Source organism: Mauremys reevesii, linkage group 12, assembly GCF_016161935.1.
Source record: "Mauremys reevesii isolate NIE-2019 linkage group 12, ASM1616193v1, whole genome shotgun sequence".
In the NCBI taxonomy this organism is placed as follows: domain Eukaryota; kingdom Metazoa; phylum Chordata; order Testudines; family Geoemydidae; genus Mauremys; species Mauremys reevesii.
The window spans coordinates 9,481,688-9,501,025 of record NC_052634.1 but is presented as its reverse complement, the minus strand read 5'-3'; the positions used below and the strand labels follow the sequence as shown (position 1 = coordinate 9,501,025).

The 19,338-nt window shown below is 43.0% G+C and overlaps 1 long non-coding RNA gene across 2 annotated transcripts; it reads left to right on the top strand.

Moving 5' to 3' along the window:
- Positions 1–36: 36 nt before the first annotated feature.
- LOC120375458 lies at positions 37–2,852 on the top strand. Of its 2 annotated transcripts, none has more exons than XR_005586552.1 (3): positions 37–174; positions 1,408–1,512; positions 1,616–2,852. It is a non-coding gene; the product is annotated as an uncharacterized LOC120375458 (long non-coding RNA). The 2 variants fall into 2 exon arrangements; XR_005586553.1 differs by having other exon boundaries at positions 85–214.
- The last annotated feature ends 16,486 nt before the right edge of the window (positions 2,853–19,338 follow it).

Below are 19,338 nucleotides of genomic sequence, written 5' to 3'. Positions count from 1 at the left end.
CACCTGGGAATAGTTAATTCACTGAGTAACTGGGAGGTCGTCAATTAGGCAGGGAAGCACCTGAGCGTGATACAAGATTAAGGATCTCAATTAGAGAGGGAACTTCTGAGCAGAAAAGCTGCTGCTGCCAGTGAGACTGAGGGATTGCAGAGAGGGACTCCTTCCAGCAGACTGGTGAGAAACAAACACCAACACCCCAAAGAGGGAGAAACAGGTTAGGAGGCTGGGAAAGAAAGACTAGAGAGGGAGGAAATACCTTAGAGGATAACAAGAAATGGAGAAGGACTGGTTCTAGCCCTTTCAAATGCAGGCCCTGAACTGGAACCCAGGGAGTGGGTGGGCCTGGGTTTCCATACCTACCCCAGTCAGGGAATTTTAGAGAAGAGGCTCCTAAACCCTGGAGACCTAGGGTAGATGAGTCCCTGCTAGAGCCATGCTCAGCTTCAAGGGAGTGCTTAGGAAGCAATGGTGCCCTTTCTACAGGTATTTATGTCCAAAGTGCCTCTGAATTTCCTTCCATTTGGGGTGGTATATTGGTGTTTTAGACAGGAGCAGACCTGCATGCTGCAGGCAACACCTCTCTCTCCTGGGAAAGAGTGTGCTTTTTTGTTTCAATTTACAGTTAAACTAGCCCAGCATTTCCTGGGAGTATTACATGTTTTAGCTAACACATCACAACCCATAGAGAGGGTTGCACAGAGCAGGAAGAACTTGTCTGGGGATCAGCCTTACTGATTGACCATATGGTTTTGCAGTGGCCTAAACCAGTTATCTGGTAGTGTTGTGGCCCTATGGAGCTCTTGATCCAATGACTGGATCAGATCGAGACAGGTAGCCAGCATAATAATCCATTATAATGTCAATCAGTGTCTGAGATTTATTTATTCTGCATATACTCACCTTCAGAGCCTGAGTAGCTGATTATATTTTGTAATTATATAGAATATTTTATCTGGAGAGCTCTAGGCACTTTGCAAATGTTAAGTAATTGAGCCACAACTCTCCTCCCAGTATTTCTGATTGGTAAGTATTATTGTCCTCTGTTTACTGAAGCACAGAGCAGATAAATGACTTGCACAAAGTCACCCAGTGAGTCAGTGGCAGAGTTGGCAATAGAACCCAGGAGTTCTTGTTGCACCGTCACCTTCTGTAATCACTTGACTAAGTTTCCAGAGCTGGCAATAGAATCCAAGAGAGCTGACTCCCAGTCTCTTCTTAGAATAACTATACTAGACTCCTCCTTAATCTTTGACTTTTTAGGGTTTTTTTTATCTTTTTATTTCTGATATTAATTGAAGAATTAGTGCTACAGTTGGTGAAATCAGATAGCGAGTGCCATGGAGGTACAAGTGTTGAAGTTTTCGACCTTTCCAAACCAGAATGCTTTTCTCCTCTCTCTCTCTGAAGCTAAACTGGGGAACTGGGAAGATTCCAAGGTCTCTTCTACCAGAGTGAAATCCAAAAAGGCTGGCAAAAAACCAACTGTGCACTTAGAGGTTCCATCCGCAGAAGGTGAGTCTCTGAAACCTAAGGGAAAGACAATAGGATTTAATCCTGTTATGTTCCCTTTAGATTTCCAGCACCCACCCATGAGCGTTGTGTGTTTCTGCTGCAGGCAAATGGAGTCCATCGCCCCAGGGCAACAGGACTAAAACTATGGTTTCCTCTCCGAAACAATCCAGGAGACACTGATAGTGGCAAATACCAAGGGATGGTTGGTGCTGAGCTGTTGGAGGACCTCTCCTTTCCGGCTGCCATTTGAAAATGTTGTTTCATGTTTGCTGGCTTGTTCCTTGGTGAAGCACCTGTGGATGAGTTGGGTCCAGGAGTCTGCAACACTAGGAATGTTACATGTGTGTATTGCCTTTCATTCTGAATGACTCCAAATTTTATTGTGGAAAAACACTTCCATTCTCTGCTGGCCAATTTTGAAAGGAAGTGAGAACTGCTTCCTTCATGATGGCTCACAGAAAAATGAAAGTTGCCTCTCAAGAGGGAGTACCATGAAATAATGATCTAAGTATGGCCATAGAAAGGGGAGACCTCCTGAGCTGTAATCCCTTTATTGAGCCCTGCTACACTGGACCACTGACTTACTGTTAATTCAGCAGAAAAGGTGCATGTGGTACTTGACAGACCCATTTAAAGTCAGAGCTCCATACCCCAAGGAATTTACAGTCCAGCTAAAACTCTTTAGCTGGTGACTAATCTCACTGAGCTACTACTTCAGTGGGGTTATTCACATGCTTGGATTTAGGCACATGCTTACAATCTCTGTTCAGCAAGGTATGTAATGGTTAATTCACTACATTGAAACATCACTTTATGTGAAACATACTATAGTGCTAGCATGGAAATTAGCTGACCTTCCTTTTGTAAGGCCTGGGTCATGTATCTTTGTTCCTTGGCTCCTCCTGTGGATGATTCAGATGGAAGAGCTCAGAACGTTGGCCTCGCCTGGTGCCTTTCTTGGCACTGCTGCAAAAGTGAGAAAACTAGGAGGATTATAGCTCCCTGATCAGGTGAGTTTATGCAGGCAAAATATTCACTCAAGCCTGAGTAAGGACCACATGTTCAGGCCCTATAAGATTACTAGATTATTGGATGTAAACTATAAAACACAACTTGCACTGATGTCATGGTTAACATGTAACCAGCTTTATGGGTACCAGTTGGAGGTTCTTTTGCTGCTTGGCTACTTTGCTCCTTCTGATTCATGTAACCTTTGCTTTATGTTATGTAATTCATCCCTTGGTGTGTCAGTGGACCATTAGGGCTGTTTGTGTTTGAAGGGCTTTCATGCATGTCTCCCTTACAGAGAAAGAAACATTAAAATAGTAGAAAAAACAAGGGGTACTTGTGGCACTTTAGAGACTAACAAATTTATTTATTATACTGATACAGACTAACACAGCTACCACTGAATTCAAATCGTAGGTTTCTTTGGAGTTACTCTGCATTTATACCAGAGCAACCACCAACACAATCTGCCCCATGACCCTCAGTCTTGTGAATGTTGCTCCATGGTAGAGCCTGTAGCTCCCCAGGACCCAGCTACAAGTATCATGTTTGGGGTGGGTCTGGTTGGAAAAGTACACAATCCTCTGAGGCTTGGGTCAGGTCAGCTCTACTCCTCCTGCCCATAAGGTCGGTGGCTGTGTCTGCGTGCCCCACTCCTGCTAGCTACTGCCACTGCGCTGTACAATGAGCATGCCTAGGGTTTGCAGTGTATCTCATTGCACAGCATGAGAGCAGGACAGGCAGCCACTAGCTTATGCATCTGTGGCTGCACCAACCCCTGGGCAGCAGTTGTGCTGACTCTGGTTCAGGGGAAACATCAGGGTTGGGTGGGAAAACTACTTGACGTGTTTGGGTGGGGTGTGGGCCCATTTCAGGTCTGGGTTGGGCTAACAATTTAGGCCCAAGCAGACCTCTACTCTGTGGTACTAGGATCAGATTCAGTTCTCATTTACCTTGGTATTGAATCCAGAATAGACCAGTCCAGATGGTCATAGTAGATTTTTATTCTAGGATCTCAAATAAATTGCTTAGGTGGCATGTTATCCCCATTTTCCAGATGGAGAGACTTAGGTTGCACAGACAGGTTAAGTGACTTACCTAAGGTTTCACAGCAGCTCAGTAGCAGAATAGAGGTAGCCCTCCTACTCCTGCACTCTGATCACCAGACCATGTTGTCGCTAATCTTTAAGCACCTCTGAAAAAGAAACATGTTCCTGGGTTTAGTGTGAGTGAGGCAAGATGGACTGAGACTGATGTCAAGGTGAAACTACCTTAGCAAAGACATGAGCACCTAGTGATCTAAGGCATAACAATGGAGTCCCTGAAATGTAGATGCTGCCAGATGCCAGCCATGCTGCAGGAGGAGAATCAAGGAATGAGGTCTCACCTATAGGCAGGGTCTGCACAACATAGCCGTGATCTTCAGAGGAGCGGAACTTCCAAAGAACACGAGTGAAGTCAATGGAAGCAGTGGATGCTTGGCACTTCTGAAAATCAGGCCTTCTGTGTTTAGCGTGACTTTAACACCTAGAGACCAGACTTCCAACAGGGGTCAGCATCCAGTAACTAAGACATATCTGCCATTGCCATTGATTTAGGTATAGGAGGCTGAGTGCTTCTGGAAACACATGCCACATACTTAGATCCTTAAATGGGGATTGAGTAATTTTGAAAATGTCTGGAATGATACTGTTTGTAGTGTGTGGAAAGGTGTTTTGTTGACCATTTTCTGTGCATATACTGAGGTTGAAATCCTGTCCCTACTGCCTTCAGTGGAGCCAAGATTTCACCACAAATTCTATTAATATAATACAGTGAATTTGTGGGGGGGGAGGGGGAGGTGGTTATGTCATTGCATGTGCTTATTTTGTATCTCTTGTGCAAATAGGGTTATTTTGGGTCATTGCTTGCCAAAAGACCTGCTTGTATGTGCACTGAATAACTGTATCCACCTAATTTTTTTTAACAAACATGTCCTGTTGTCTCCATCCTCACTCACTTAATAGGACTAGCATCTATATTTACATATTGCAGTAGACTAGGCATTTCATATCTAAAACCTCATAAAATAATCAGAGTGATGCCTATACACAGCATCCTAATTACAGCATATTAAAACAATTCTGGGGTCAGCTTCTTTCATAACAGGTGCCTCAAGTTGGACCCAAAAGTAGTGAACATTTCTGACAACAGTGACATGTGTTCTTGTGTCCCTCTCTGTAAAATAAGAATGACAATTATTTGTGTGTCAGAGGTGCAGGGACGTTGAATTAATGAACCATTCCAAAGCCCTTTGAAAATGAAAAGTGCTACACAATGCTAATGGTTACCTAAAAATCCTGTCCTGATCCAGGATATTGCCATTTTTTCCTCCTTTAAGTCTCTCCTTTTAAAAATAGCATTCTTCCAGGGAGCCTAAAAACACTAGTCCCTCAGCTGTATGCGAACATTAACAAAAAGATGACATAATTAAAAAGAGATTTTAATAGGATAAACTAATAAGATGTGCTATACTTCACTATTGAATATAGGTGATTTTTCTTGCATTCTGTCATTCATCTTTGGTCTGTCCAGTGACTATATGAGGCCAGGGGCCTTTTCTCCTTAAAGACAATAAAGTACTTCATACTGTTTTGGCATTATACACGTAAGAAGCAGAGATGAAATTCTGCCCCTCGTGAAAGCCTAATGGGAGGTTTCCCCATTCTTGTCTTTGGGGCCAGGATTTCACTCCAGGTTTATATGGAACTTTGATAGTCAACATTCTCATACTAGGCAGCCTGCAGGTGAATTTGGAAGTGGTCATTCACCCACCCACGAACCCCATAAGGAGAATATTTCTCCCATCCTTGATTGTCAAAGAAGCTTCTCCTGCACCCATGTATAGTTGGTGCCCAATCATAGCCTTTAGCCTGTTTCACAAGACATAGAAGAGAAAGAGAGGGTTGAAAAATTTCAATCAAAATATTCTCCCCAAAGCATAAACAAATGAACTGGCTTTTTCAACACACTAGAATTTTTCCCAACAATCGATTTCTGCTTTCATCGAAGGCTTTTGGGTTTTCACTGAAACTATTGATTGAAAATTTAACAACAACAAAAAATATTTGGGTGGGGGGAAGAAAACTACTTCCCAACCACCTGTAATTAGATCCATGGGTTAAGCAAACGTATTTTAGCACAGAAGGAGGCCTAATGTAATAGTCACATTCAACCCTGGTAGCACATTAACATGTAAGCGCCCTTATGTTCTTCAGTGTGGGGACTAGCAGCCTTCATTGAGTCACAGGTTTTTTTAAGGCCAGAAGGGGCTATTATGACTATCTAGTCTGATCTCCTGTGTAAGGCAGGCCAAAGAACCTCACTCAATAATCTATCCTAGGTCATGTAAATGCTAATCTTATTGATAAGCATCTCAACACAGTCAACTCTCCCTATGTTTTAGATAGGTCTCCAAAATAGCACAATGAAGCAATGGACAAGAACACATTCTTACTAAAACATAAGGGAAGTCTCCACAGAATAAATGAGACAGCTAGAATAAGAAGTGCATTGACTTTTCTGGGTAGGGTTGTGGAAGTTCTTCTTCACGCAGCGCACAGTCAACTTGTGGAACTCCTTACCTGAGGAGGTTGTGAAGGCTAGGACTATAACAGTGTTTAAAAGGGAACTGGATAAATTCATGGTGGTTAAGTCCATAAATGGCTATTAGGGGAGATGTATGAAAATGTGTCCTAGCCTCTGTTTGTCAGAGGCTGGAGATGGATGGCAGGAGAGAGATCACTTGATCATTGCCTCTTAGGTTCCCTCCCTCTGGGGCACCTGGTATTGGCCACTGTCAGTAGACAGGATACTGGGTTAGATGGACCTTTGGTCTGACCTGGTATGGCTGTTGTTATGTTCTCACGTTTGTTTGGATCTTAGAACTAGAGCTGGTCCAAATGTGGCATTTCCATTCTGTGGGAAATTTTGACATTTCAATAAAGGGTTTGGGCCAGTTCAGAACAAAACATAGAAATTTCAAAAAAATCCCATGGGAAGGAAACGTCACAATTTTAGGGGAAAATTGAACTCTTTGTTGCATTTTTTTCTAGATGAAACAAAGCAGCCAGCTGCCCCTGACTCCTAGGTACTGTTCCCAGGAAGTAGGTTGGGAGCAGTCTGGGGAGATCTCTGGAGCCATGAGTAGCCAGGGAGTCCCACACCACAGACCCAAGAATTTAGAAGCCCTGAGAGCTCTGTGGGCTACCAGGCTCCTTTCACAGAGCAGGGAACCTAGATGCTCTGAGACCCATCTTTAAACTGGCTGTCAGGGTGGCAGCTGCCTACAGGCATCAGCTTGCATGATCAGCCCCACTGTTAGTTCATTTTAAACTCAGTACTTGCATTACCAACACTGCTAAAGTGTGTTGTTTAATGAATTTCTATAGCATTTTTACTTTTGCTTTGCACCACATTAACTCCCCTAACCAGCTGCGTGGCCAGGACCCTTTGTGTGATGTTAAGTCTTCCAGTTAGCGAAGCCAGGGTGGGAATAGTATAAGCCCATTAAAACTGCTTATCAGCGTTTGTAGATAAGGTTCAGATAATCACGTAGAACTGCCAGATCAAACTCGCTGCTTCAAGGTGTCTTTCTGTATCCAAACAGAAACAACCTCTCATAAAACACAATGAAACAATCAAAGCGATAACAATAAAAACACAGTTTTTCCTCTATGAAAAAAGGAGGGAACCAAATTTAGAGTAAAGAATCTACCCACAACCAGTTGTTGCCTGGCCCTTGGCTTCATTACAACTTCTCTTCCCCATAAAAATGCAATAAATGAAGTCATTAGGTTTAGTTATTTTTAGTAAAACCTTTTACTGGTTCCAGAATATGGATAAACAAGTAATATACCAAATAATAACTGAGGGACAGAAAGACTAAAGGCAAAGGACCACATTTTGACAGGTATTGAGGTGCCTAACTCCCATTGATTTCAATACCTAAATACTTTTTTTTTTTAATGTAGGTGCCAACATTCAAGCACTACTGAGATCCTCAAATCCCCCAACTCTCTAGGTGCCTAAACTTCCACTGTTAAAGTCCCTGAGGAGCCTCAGTTTCTGCCAGTGAGCATGTGCACAGCTGCCTCCATCTAGGCACCCAGGACCGTATTTCAGGCCGAAGCTGCAGTGGGATCATCAAATGAGGCCTGGGGATGATCCATTAGGTGTGCTCTGAGCCCATCTAAATCTCCATAAAACATAGGAAGCAGCCTGCCCACCTCCACCTTTGTAACTTTTAGCCCAGTGATTGGAGTATTCAGCTGGGATGTGGGAGACCCTGGTTCAGTTGCCTCCTCTGCCTGATGAGGAGATGGTATTTGAAGTTGGGCCTCCCCTGTCCCTGATGAGTGTCCTAAGCACTGGGCTATGGGCTATTCTAGTGTGGGGCTCTCTGTCTCTCCCAATGAAGCTTTTGCAATGTGTATAAATAATTACATGTACACTGGAGCAGGGAACTGGAATCTGGTGCTATACAAATGGCGGACAAAAAGACAGTCCCTGCCCCAATGAGCTTACAGTCTGTGTAGACAAGACAGACAGCAAGGGAAATGGGCAAAACACACAAGCAGAGTGACTAATGCCGTGATGGCAAACATTATATTGGGGAGGTTTAGTTAGGAGGGGATCAACTAAATGGAAAGAAAAGTGAAAGGAAGTGGGTGGGGGCAGAAGAGGGTAAGAGGGACAAGTGTGGAGTGGAGCTAAGATGGGGAATGAGGGAGGGCAGAAGAAATAGCCAACAAGCACAGGGCAGAGCAAGTCCAGCCAAAACTAGAAATACACCAGAAGTTGTTATACTGAGTAATCAGATATTCATTTATTCAAGTCACGTAACCAATGTGGTTTATGTACCTATGAAACTGGGATGTCTTCTGTTTTCTGACTCCTGCACCTTTACGTTTCTAAGGAGTCTCCATGTGTGCTGAGTCCAGCCGCCATTTTGCTAGCAGGGTTGGTGCAGTCTGTAGTGAGGAGGCATCTGCTGTGCTTTCTCTCAGAGGACGTTGCTTTCGTTCTTCCTTGTTTGTCAGCTTTCCCTCAGCCTGACGTGGATAGTTTTAGACTCACAAGGGCATGTTTTGCTTCTGGAAACATGAGCAGGAATTCTGGGATTTCCAAACAGCAGAGAGCTCCCAGGAGACAGAGAAGCTGTGAGATTGCTTCAGGATAAAAGGAAAGATAAAGAGGTCAAACGCAGGCAAATTTAGGAGTTTAATGAAAAAGGAAACAACTTGAAACCTATGTCCAGGTCTGATGATTCTCTATGCTAATGCCATTGACTCATAGATTTCAAGGCCAGAAGGGACCATTGTGATTGCCACAGTTACAGGGCTTGCTGCACCTGTGTCCCCTCTCGGAGTCCACTGCTTGGGTCTTAGGCTCATGCCTGTATCTATCTCAGGAGGGAGGGGGAAATTTTGCAATTCTCTCACTCTTAGATGGTTCCCTGGGCTACAGTACCCTGGGTTTGAAGCATTCTTATCCTGCAAGTCTGACTGAATTCGGGCACCTACAGTTCTTCCCTTCTGGAGTCTCAGGGGTGGGGGCTGTTCCTAAATTACATAATAAGTTTTAGTGACTGTCAGGACCCACCTGCCCCTTGTAACACTGAAACAAACATTCAAAATTAAGGACCCACCTCCTAATGTGTTATGTGATTTAGGGAGAGCCCCTGACCAGTGATGAATGTAGTGACTAGACTAGACAGCCTTCTTAAAACTGAAGTATTTTTAATCTGAACCATAGGAACAACACTTTTAGAGAGAGAAGATCTCAAAACCACAAACAGTTCACACACATGTCTTTCTGACCCAGAGCCCTACTGCTTCCTGGGGGCAGCCTAGGCTGGCCTAGCTTCTCAGACACCCTTAGCGGGCCCCTGTGTCTCCATCTGGTTCCTCCTGAATGACTATTGCCTCTCTCTTGAGAGTGTCCCTTTTTAATCCTCCCACAGTTCTTTTGTTGTTCTTGTGTTGGCAGGCATTTTCCTGTCCTGGTCACAAGCAGTTTTCTATGTTGGCTGTGGCAGAGACAAAATCATCAAAGTTAATTGGTCTGTGTCTGTACAGTGCCTAGCACAGTGGGGCCTGGTCCTTGACTTGGGCTCCTAGGCACTACAGTAATATACATAAATAATAGTTCTGACATTCTCCCTTAACCACTCTGAAGTGTTTGCAGAGAGGTGACCATATTGAGCCATTCTTTTCCTTCCTGCCTGTTTTTCACACAGCCTCTATTGAGCTAAATCACTATATTCATACAGCAAATACCCCAATAATCAAATCAATACATGGTATTGATAACTTACTACAGAACAGCTCCAAATCCATCACAATGATCATTGCATTTGACATCATGCATAACCCATGTCAGAGAATGTCTCTTAATAATTCCTGCATGCAGACAATATCCTGGAGTCGAATTTCATGGGAATTAGTAGGAACTCTTGTTTTGAAGTTACACTCCTGACATCTCAAAATGACAGTCCTATTGCTTTCCACCTGTCGGTTTCAAAGTGCTTTATAAAGAAAATTATTCCCATTATACACACGGGGAAGGTAGCTGAAGAGAACAAAAGAATGGCCATATAGGGTCAGACCAATGGTCCATGTAGCCCAGTGTCCTGTCTTCCAACAGTGGCTGGCAGCAGGTCCTTCAGAGGGAATGAACTGAAGAGGGCAATTATTGAGTTTTCTATCCCCTGTCTTCTAGCCCCAGCTTCTGACAGTCCAAGGTTTAGGAACACCCAGATCATGGGATTGCATCTCTGACCGCCTTGGCTAATAGCCATTGATGGACCTATCCTCTGTGAAAGTATCTAAATCGTTTCTGAACTTAGTTATAATTTTGGCCTTCACAGCATCCCCCCAGAAATGAGTTCCACAGGTTGACTGTGTGTTGTGTGAAGAAGTACTTCCTTATGTTTGTTTTAAAACTGCTGCCTATTAATTTCATTGGGTGACTGCCAAGTTCCTGTGTTATGTGAAGGGGTAAATAGCACTTTTTCTCTACACCATTCATGATTTTATCCATCCCCCTTTAGTTGTCTCTTTTATAAGCTGAACATTCCCAGACTCTAAACTCTCCCCATCCCCATATGGAAGCTGATCCATACCCTTAATCGTTTTGTTGCCCTTCTCTGTACTTTTTACAAGCCTAATATATCTTTTTTTAGATGGGACTTGCCCAGTCACACAGCAGGTCAGTGGTAGGGTCTGAAATAGAAACCAGGCTTTCCAAGGCCAAGTCTAAAGTAACATGCAATGTAGGATTAGTGACAGTGTAAATTTAGTTTAACGTTATTATATTTGTAATATAAACATATTACATTGTTATGCTAGTTATGAAAGAGTTTGGATCCTTGTTCCTTATCTCTGCCATCCTAGAATTTTGCATAACTTAAACATAACTATGCAGACAGCTATGTTCTCTGTGCAATATGAGGGTTGATGTTAAAAAACAAACTCCAAGAACTGAGATACAGGACTTGAAAGGGCTCTGTCGGAAAGGGGGAGAATCTCAGGTAATTGGGATTGCTGGCTGTATGTCCCTCGCTGAATCCTTCCTATGCTGTCAAGTCCCATTTAGGGCACAAACAAGGCTCTGCAATCCGTGTCTATCCTGGGCTGCTGCTTGTACGTCTTCTGTGGTGTTAAGTCCCTCAAGTTTTCTCTCTCTAACTAGTGTTCTCCAGGGGGAGTCTTTCAATCAGCCCCTTTTTTATGTTCCTCCAGCTGCCCAATGGCTCACCTGCCATGGCAGATGTTCTGGCTTCATTCTCAACACATGTCCCAGGCATTTCCATCTTCTTTTCTAGATAGTTTTGGAGCTAAAGAGTTGTTGAAGTCTCTAAGGAGCAGGATAGATAGTTTAAATCACCTATTTTAATCCTGATTTAAATTATCAAGCAGGAAACTTTTAGTTAATATATCCATTTTCATCACCTTTTCCATTTCTACTTTGTAGTTATTTTCCTAAAGAAAGGCTGATTGTCATTGGTGGGTAACCATTTTGATTTGCAACTAAATATAGCCATTACACTAAATTGTGTGCTTTTTTACTAACTAGAAAAGTACACTATACGCATACACATTTATTTAAGCAGTTATATAGCTACACTTACATTTATTCAGATTCTTAATTTGTGACACTTTTTATTGTTAGAAAATTATGAATGACACATCTCTTAATTACTAGATAAGTAATTTTTCCTTGTCATTTGTGTCGAGCTCTATTTGAATGGAAATTCAAATTCAATTACAATAAACAAAAACAGCATTCTATTTATTTTATTAAATAAAACCGCCTTAAATGTGGGGAATACATAAGAAAAAATGTTTAGCAAAACATGCTTTGAATTTAAAATCAACTTTATTAAACAAAGGAAGTATTATCTGCAGTTAGTGAATTTAACTGATTGTTTCTGGTCACCATGGCCTTCAAGATTTTAGAACTAGTAGATCTCATCCTCACACCTAGTTTTTATTCATAGATTGAAAGAAGAAAATGAGTGTTCCTGCTTTTTCAACTCCCAACTGGTTTCTTAACTTTGAATGAACTAATCATTGAACTGAACTGGTTGCATAAACTGAAAAGAATAAAACTTTCTCTCTGCATCTGTATGTTCTATTGTTGTCAAAAGCTGGTTTAGCATTTCAGCAATTTCTGATTGCCAGTGACTTCTAGCAGTTCAATGGGGTGACTTTGTTTAAACCTTGGCAGCAAACATGGCACTGCTTGTACTTAATTTAAATGATTTTAATCAATTATTATAAGCCTATGCCTTAAATTTTGAAATTAACAATGTATGTTAATTTTAAATTTTAAAAAACCTCATATTTAATTTAAATTTAAAAAATTAAATTAAAAAAAAGATTGCTTTTTATCTACCCTGCTGAGGAGAGAGTATCTTTTTATATGCTTACAAAGGAAGGAATCTGTGACTGCATCAATGCAGAGATGAAAGTTTGTTGCTTATATTCCCCTCCCTGAATTAATTCTCATTTGGGCAGCACATACTAACTGAGGAATAGTCTGGGCATAGGGCTGCCCTGGCTGCACTGCTTCCTGCTAGTGGAATATCTCCCAGCCACCTCTTATGTGTCATGGAATGCTCCCTGTGGGGTAGAGGAGGATCTTTCACCTACTTGGGCCCACTGGAAAAAGGTGGCAGTGGTAGGGGAGGATGGCTGCTTTGTTTCCACTTTGTGCCACCCAAATTACTGCAAAGTGGCCACAGGAGAGCCATGAATTGGGCCCAGAGAGTATAAAGCAAAGACCAAGGGCTTGTCTACATTTAGAGCATTGAAGCGCCTAGTGAAGATGCTGTCTACACCGACAGGAGCGGTTATCTTTGTTGCCTAGGTACGTCACCTCCCCAAGATGTGGTAACTATGTCGATGGGAGAAGGCTGGGAGTTCAGCTGGTATAACTGCATCTCTCTGAGTGACATAGTTATACAGACATAATTTGGTTGTGTAGACCAGGGCTAAGCCTGCAGATCCTGAAGCTGCAGGGGGATCAGATGAAACTCCAGTGTTACCAGCTCTTGAAATTTTGGGGCATGTTTGTTTAAAACCCTGGAGTCATGTGAATACAGCAGAAGTTCAGGGTCCACTGGAGGCCAGAAGGATGTTTCTAGTTTCATGGTTGCAGAGAAATACTGAAAAATTTGCTCCCTAGCTGAGAGCTGAATCTGAGATGTATTATGTCTTCAAAAAATCCAAAGTTGATTCTTTATTGATTCTCAAGAGGAAATTGTTGATTCTGTTCCCCCTGTAGGTGCTCAGCAGATCTTTGTACTCAGATTTCTGGAAGGGGTGAACATTATTTTTAGATGTTTAGTTTTAAACTCTAGATGCTATTTATACTTTAAGTAACCCAATAGTCCCAGTTAATGATTTACCACCTTACACAGTTTCCCTTTAATGTATTTACATATCCTTTCTCACTTGAAGGTAAATGTAAGAATGAGGAAGACATTGAGGCTATGCTGTAAACTGGTTACTTTGGCTCCTTCAGCACAACCTAGAAAACTATTCTTGCAAAACAACCTGATCTCTTGCTCAAGCTCAGAAAGGAAATATTGACTTGGACTTATTCTCCTTTGTTTTTTTTCTGATGTGCACCCTAGATATCATTCCGGGAAATAATTTAAGACTTCATGGCAGAGACTTTGGACTGAAGCTACACGGGTAATTAGGGTTAGGAGGAAACTTTTCCTGGGAACAGGTTATCCCATAACTGCAGTGTTTCTTGCACCGTCCTCTGAAGCAGCTGGTACTGGTTGTTGTCAGAGACAGGACACTGGGCTAGGTGAGGCGCTGGTCTGATCCAGTCTGGTAGTTTCTATTTTCCAAAGATGGGAACTCACTCTTCATGGTTTTCAGACTTCCTGCTGAGAATGCCAGCTAGGACGGTGGGTTATGATGATTTGGTTTGTGTTGTGCACAAGAACTGGACCTGCTGAAATGCTGTCATAGCTCTTCATTATGAAACACATTTGGTATGGGGTGCAAAAGGTCTGTGACAGTCCTGGCTTCTGCTGGAGTTTTCTGCTTTATACTTCTGTCTCCGTTATCACAGTTACATAGAAGGCAGCTTTTATGTGATCTGATTCGCAAAGAAGCTCACAAAACACTTTGTAGAAAAATATGTACAATAGAGAAAGAACTGAATTCCATCAATGCCTGCCCTCCCCCTGCAACTGAAAGAGAGAATGGGTATGATCTTCCCAATGTTGTGCAGAAAGCCAGCACGAGATTTATACACCACTTAACCCCTTGCTAGATTAGCATCTGCCTTGAAGCGTGAGCATTTATTTCTCTCCAAACTCTTGCTTATTTTTAATACTTACCATTATAACTCTGGAAAGTCTCATTATCTATATATCTATTATCTGTATAAATGTCCAATACCTTTTTTCTTTGCTAAGTTCTTGCCTCCAATGATATCTTGTGGCATTGAGTTCCACTGATTGACTGTGTCTTGTGTGGGACTGGTATGGGTCCTTTCATGTGATGGATTGGTTGGGTAGCACAGGAGGGGTCATGCATTGCTGTTGCCCATGTTGCATAATTGATAAATAGAAGATTTCAGTGTCCTGGGACCTTAATAGGCTGGCATATTTGGCCACCACAGACTTCACTTTAAAAAGAAAATTGAGATAAAAATACAGGTAAAAAGATGAGCCCCCTTTCACCAAATAGCAGCAAGAGGTGGCTAAAGCCAACAATATATTAATATCTCACAGAACAGCCGGGCCGTGAGAGCAGAAAGGAAAGCCATTGCTTGATTGAAGAGATGCAAGACATGAGCCATAACACCTTAGCTCTTTGGGGCAGGAACCAACATTCTTCTGTGTCTCTGTGTCCATGACTTTGGCTCCTACACAATAATAATTCATCACTGAAAAATCCTCTCTGAAGGGAATCAAGGTTACGCTGAAGTGTGTAAGGAAGCCACCATACTATTTCTCATAACAATTTAACTGGAAATGCTGAAATGAAGACTCAAAAGAATAGAAGTGTGCTGTTGAATTGACTTGTGGATGCCTGTCTTTGCAAGTCATGCGTATGTGAGCTGGGGACTGAAAGTTGGGGCAGGTGGGTTCTGTCCCTTGCTCTGCCACTGACTCGCTGCATGATTCTGGGCAAGTAGCTCAACTGTTGTGCCTCAGTTTCTCCAGCTATAAAATGAAATACCAACCTCACAGGAGTGTAGTGAGTAAACATGGCCTCAAGATGCAAAATCTGGATCCAGATGCAGAAATTGAGAGCATTCAGATCTATGATTTTGATTTGGCCCATTTTTTAGAGATGGGAGCTAGCTGTGGACTTTGGATGCAGTTGCTTTTCCAACTTTTCAGGCTCATGTGTTATGAGTCAAGTGCTTTGATCTCATCAGCTAACAGGCTCTACATGCAATGTGGTGGTGTAGTTTGCAGTCTTCACACTAGCGGAGCCAATGAAGTCTTATTTGCGCAACAAGGTGGTAACCTTCAGAATCAGACAGCTGAGTCTTCTCAGTGCCCTTTGGAACATCAGCTTCTTGCATCAGGAAGAGAGTGAGAAATAGAGGTCAAGTCACTGGCTTAAATTAAATTTAATTATTAAAAATGAAAGGATCCCCATAGACAGCCACGTTTAGATTTTATACTCCATGTTTTGAGTATTTGAAATAAACTCCCTTGAAGAATGAGAAGTGTTTGAAAGAGAGGGAATATTGAGGAGTCACTGGAAACAATATAGATGGTCAAAAAATGAGCAAACTAGAGAAAGGACAATTAGCAGGATATACAGTGTGCCATCCAGTATATTACCCACTGGAGTCTCTTTATTAAATGTTACAGTCATGCCCCTTTTGTGCTATCTCTGCTGCCCATTTCAGCTTTCTTCAGTTCATACTGCCATGATCTGACCCCAAAGAAGATCCACAGGACACTATTCTACTGTTGAGAGTACAGTCTGTTCCTGGCTCTGACACTGACTTGGCTGTGTGACTTTGGGCAAATCATTTAACCTCGCTGTGCTTCTGAGTTCCTCCTCTGCACCATGAGATAATAGTACTTGTGTCCTCTGCAAAGCACTTTGACATCCTCCACTGAACTACACCTGTACCTCAATATAACGCTGTCCTCGGAAGCCAAAAAACCTCACCGCTTTATAGATAAAACCACGTTATATTGAACTTGCTTTGATCCACCGGAGTGTGCTGCTTTACCGCGTTATATCCAAATTCGTGTTATATCAGGTCGCATTATATTGGGGTAGCGGTGTATTTTACGTAGATTCAAAGTCATGTTTTAGTGATGAGCCCAAATGAAAACCCTGGCTCCAAGCATCCCCAAAACTGCTGAGGTGTCTACATTGTTGCATTTGAACAACTGCATCGAGCCAGTAGTTTGTGTTTTAACAAAAAATGGCCCAAAATAAGAACCATTTATCTACACTCCCCCAATCCTTCACTTTAGGAGCTCAGATGAGAGCTAGAGCTAAACCAGCCCTGGCTCTGACTTTTCCATGTGTACGGACGACTGTTCTTTGCTATGCAGTTTGTCTGTTCCTCTTCAGTACAAGTCCATGATTCTCCTTTACTCCCAAGTCCATGGTTCCCCTTTCCTCCCCCATGCAAACAGCATGACCGGTGGCAGATAATCAAAGGGAGACCCAGAGGTGCAGCAAGGTGTTTGTGAACTTTGACCCTATCCCCACCGCCTCTCTGGCACCACTTTTGTTTCTGGGAGATGGAAAAGCAGATTCTCTTATCAGTTGTGCTCTGTTCTGTGGCTAATTCATTGGCCTATGCCAGGCAGATATTTTTCACACTCTTGCAGTGTTGCCAGCTCTTGTGATTTTACTGTGATTCTGAGAATTTCAGCTTTCATTTAAAAAAAGAAATGTTTCCCGCCCTCCAGGTAACAGAGAAAAGCTAGAAAACATGAAGCCTAAATGCAGAGAACAAATAAGAGAAGCCAATATCTATTATCTTTTTAACTCTCGTGATTTTAAGACACTCTCATGATTTTGTGACTCTCAATTTTTGGATGCTTATAGCTGGCAAAACTGCTCTCTTGCAACTTACTCAGTTTGTTTTATGTGCAAAGCTTTTGATATCCTTCTACTTGGTCTCAGGCACTCCAGCCATTCCTCACTCAGCCCTCCATTCCCTTGTCTCCTTCCCTCCATCTCTCCTTCACTTTTTTCTCTCCCACGCTCTTTCCTCTTTCCCCATTTCTTTCTCTCACCTTGGCTAATACGTTGTTAAGCATTATGAGTATGCTAGACCCTGTTCAATTTGCATGTATCAGTACAGTCCCTGACCCAGAAAACTTACTGCCACAAACAGAGAGAGAGAGAGAGGTCCTCATTGTCAGAAGGGATGAGCACCCAGAACTGCAAAGGAAGTCAGTGGGGACCATCAGGGGTTCAGCGCCTCTGGAAACCAGGCCCTGAGAGAGAACAAGGAGCAGTGCGGTACGTGGTGCACAGCCTGGGGCAGCGAGTCTCGGAGTCCAGGTTCACAGACTCTGTTTGTAGGGATTGAGCTATGGCACTGTAAACAGCCATGTCGATGTTGCAGGTTGGACTCTGAATCCAACCCCCCACTCCCTGGGCATCAGAGCCCGAGCCCACAGCTGGTTGTAGCAGTGTAGTGCGAGCCAGAGTTTGTCAACTCAGGCTCTGAGTCTTGCTGCTGCTTGCCCTGTAGATATACCCATTGGAGGGAGTTTACATAGATAATAAATACATATAGTTGGTGGGGGCCTCATGGGAAAAGTGAGTCTTTTAGGGTGGTTAAATAAAGATAATTCTGTGCTTTCCCCCTCTCTACCTCTCCATACCCCAGCTACCTTGTTTCATTTCTCATCTACCTACCATCCCCCATGCACTCAAGGCTTCCCCCAGCACAAACTGAGAGTGGTTTATTTTGTGCTGCTGGAGCCCTGAACCCATCTGACCCAGCATGAACAGCCCTGCGTGACAGTGAGGGGACCAAAGAGGAGGTGTCAGTGCCTGGAGTGGGGTGTGGTGCATAAAGACAGAAGAATCTGCTGGTACCAGCAGAGAAGAGAAGGCGCAATCTATCCATGAATCCATCCATCACAGGCAGTTCCACCCCCACTCTCTTCTCTGCTGGTACCAGCACATCTCCTGTCTCAGGTACAGGCTGGTACCAGCAGATTTTTTTAAGTGGCCCAGGAGACTAAAGTTTTCTGTTTACCCACGGTAGTGGCCGCGGCAAGCTCCCTCCATCAAGGTGGCCTCAACAATGACCTAGGAATGAGTCAGAGGTCAGAGCATCCTTTGCTTTCCCTGAACCTGATCAAGGGGAGTGTTTCCATGGGCTTTGGGCCAGGCCCTGTCTTCCCGTTAAATCCTTGGTACCGTTTCTGCCGAGAGGCCAAAGGGGCCAGTAAATGTCAATTACAATGGTCTTTTGTATTTTTTTTATTTGTTTTTTGCAATGTGCACATATTCAAATGGGATTTAGACCCACCAAACTTGTCTCAGATATGTCTCTGAACAAGCCCCAGTACACACAGTGGGAGTGAGAGAAATGAGAGAGAGAGAGAGACTTTTGGGGTGTAGAAAATAAAAAATTGCTCATCTAAATGCTTAATTCTTATTTGCAAATGTATTCCCCTTGTCCTTCAGCCAGGGCCAGCCCTAAGTACATAGGTAAAGTTGTGATCTGATGTACATTCCGTCTACCTAATCCCTGGAATCTGGACCTAATGATGCAAACCATTCATTCAGAGAAGCCAATGGGCATCATACATATGCAAAACTTGCAGAACCGGATCTTGCTGCTTTGCTACCTTCAAATGACGTTGTCCCGGTTTCTGCTCTGTAATCTGTAACAGGCCTGCTGGTTTCCAGATATGCCCTTGAATCTGCATAGGATGCACTGATGCTTCAGAGGAGGGGTTAGTGCAAAGATTTGTGGATGGGGTGTCTGGATTTGTGGAAGGCTGGCGGGCATAGCTTCTGAGCTAGAGAAGATCAGCTTGGAACTGACTCGTTAGTGACTGAATAGAACAGTTCCTGTACTATTGCTGTAGCTCTCTCTCATATGTCGTAACAGGCTGCCCATCCCTGACCGCATTTAGCTCTGCTTTCAGCTTCAAGATCATGAGTTTGGAATAGGTGTTAAATAAAGCAAACTGAGCACGTTGGCCGAGGCCTGCTATAAGGTCACTTTGAGACACTTGGGGTATGAGAGTAGAAGGTGGCTGGTGTTATCGGCCCATCTCAGTCCCTGGTCTGG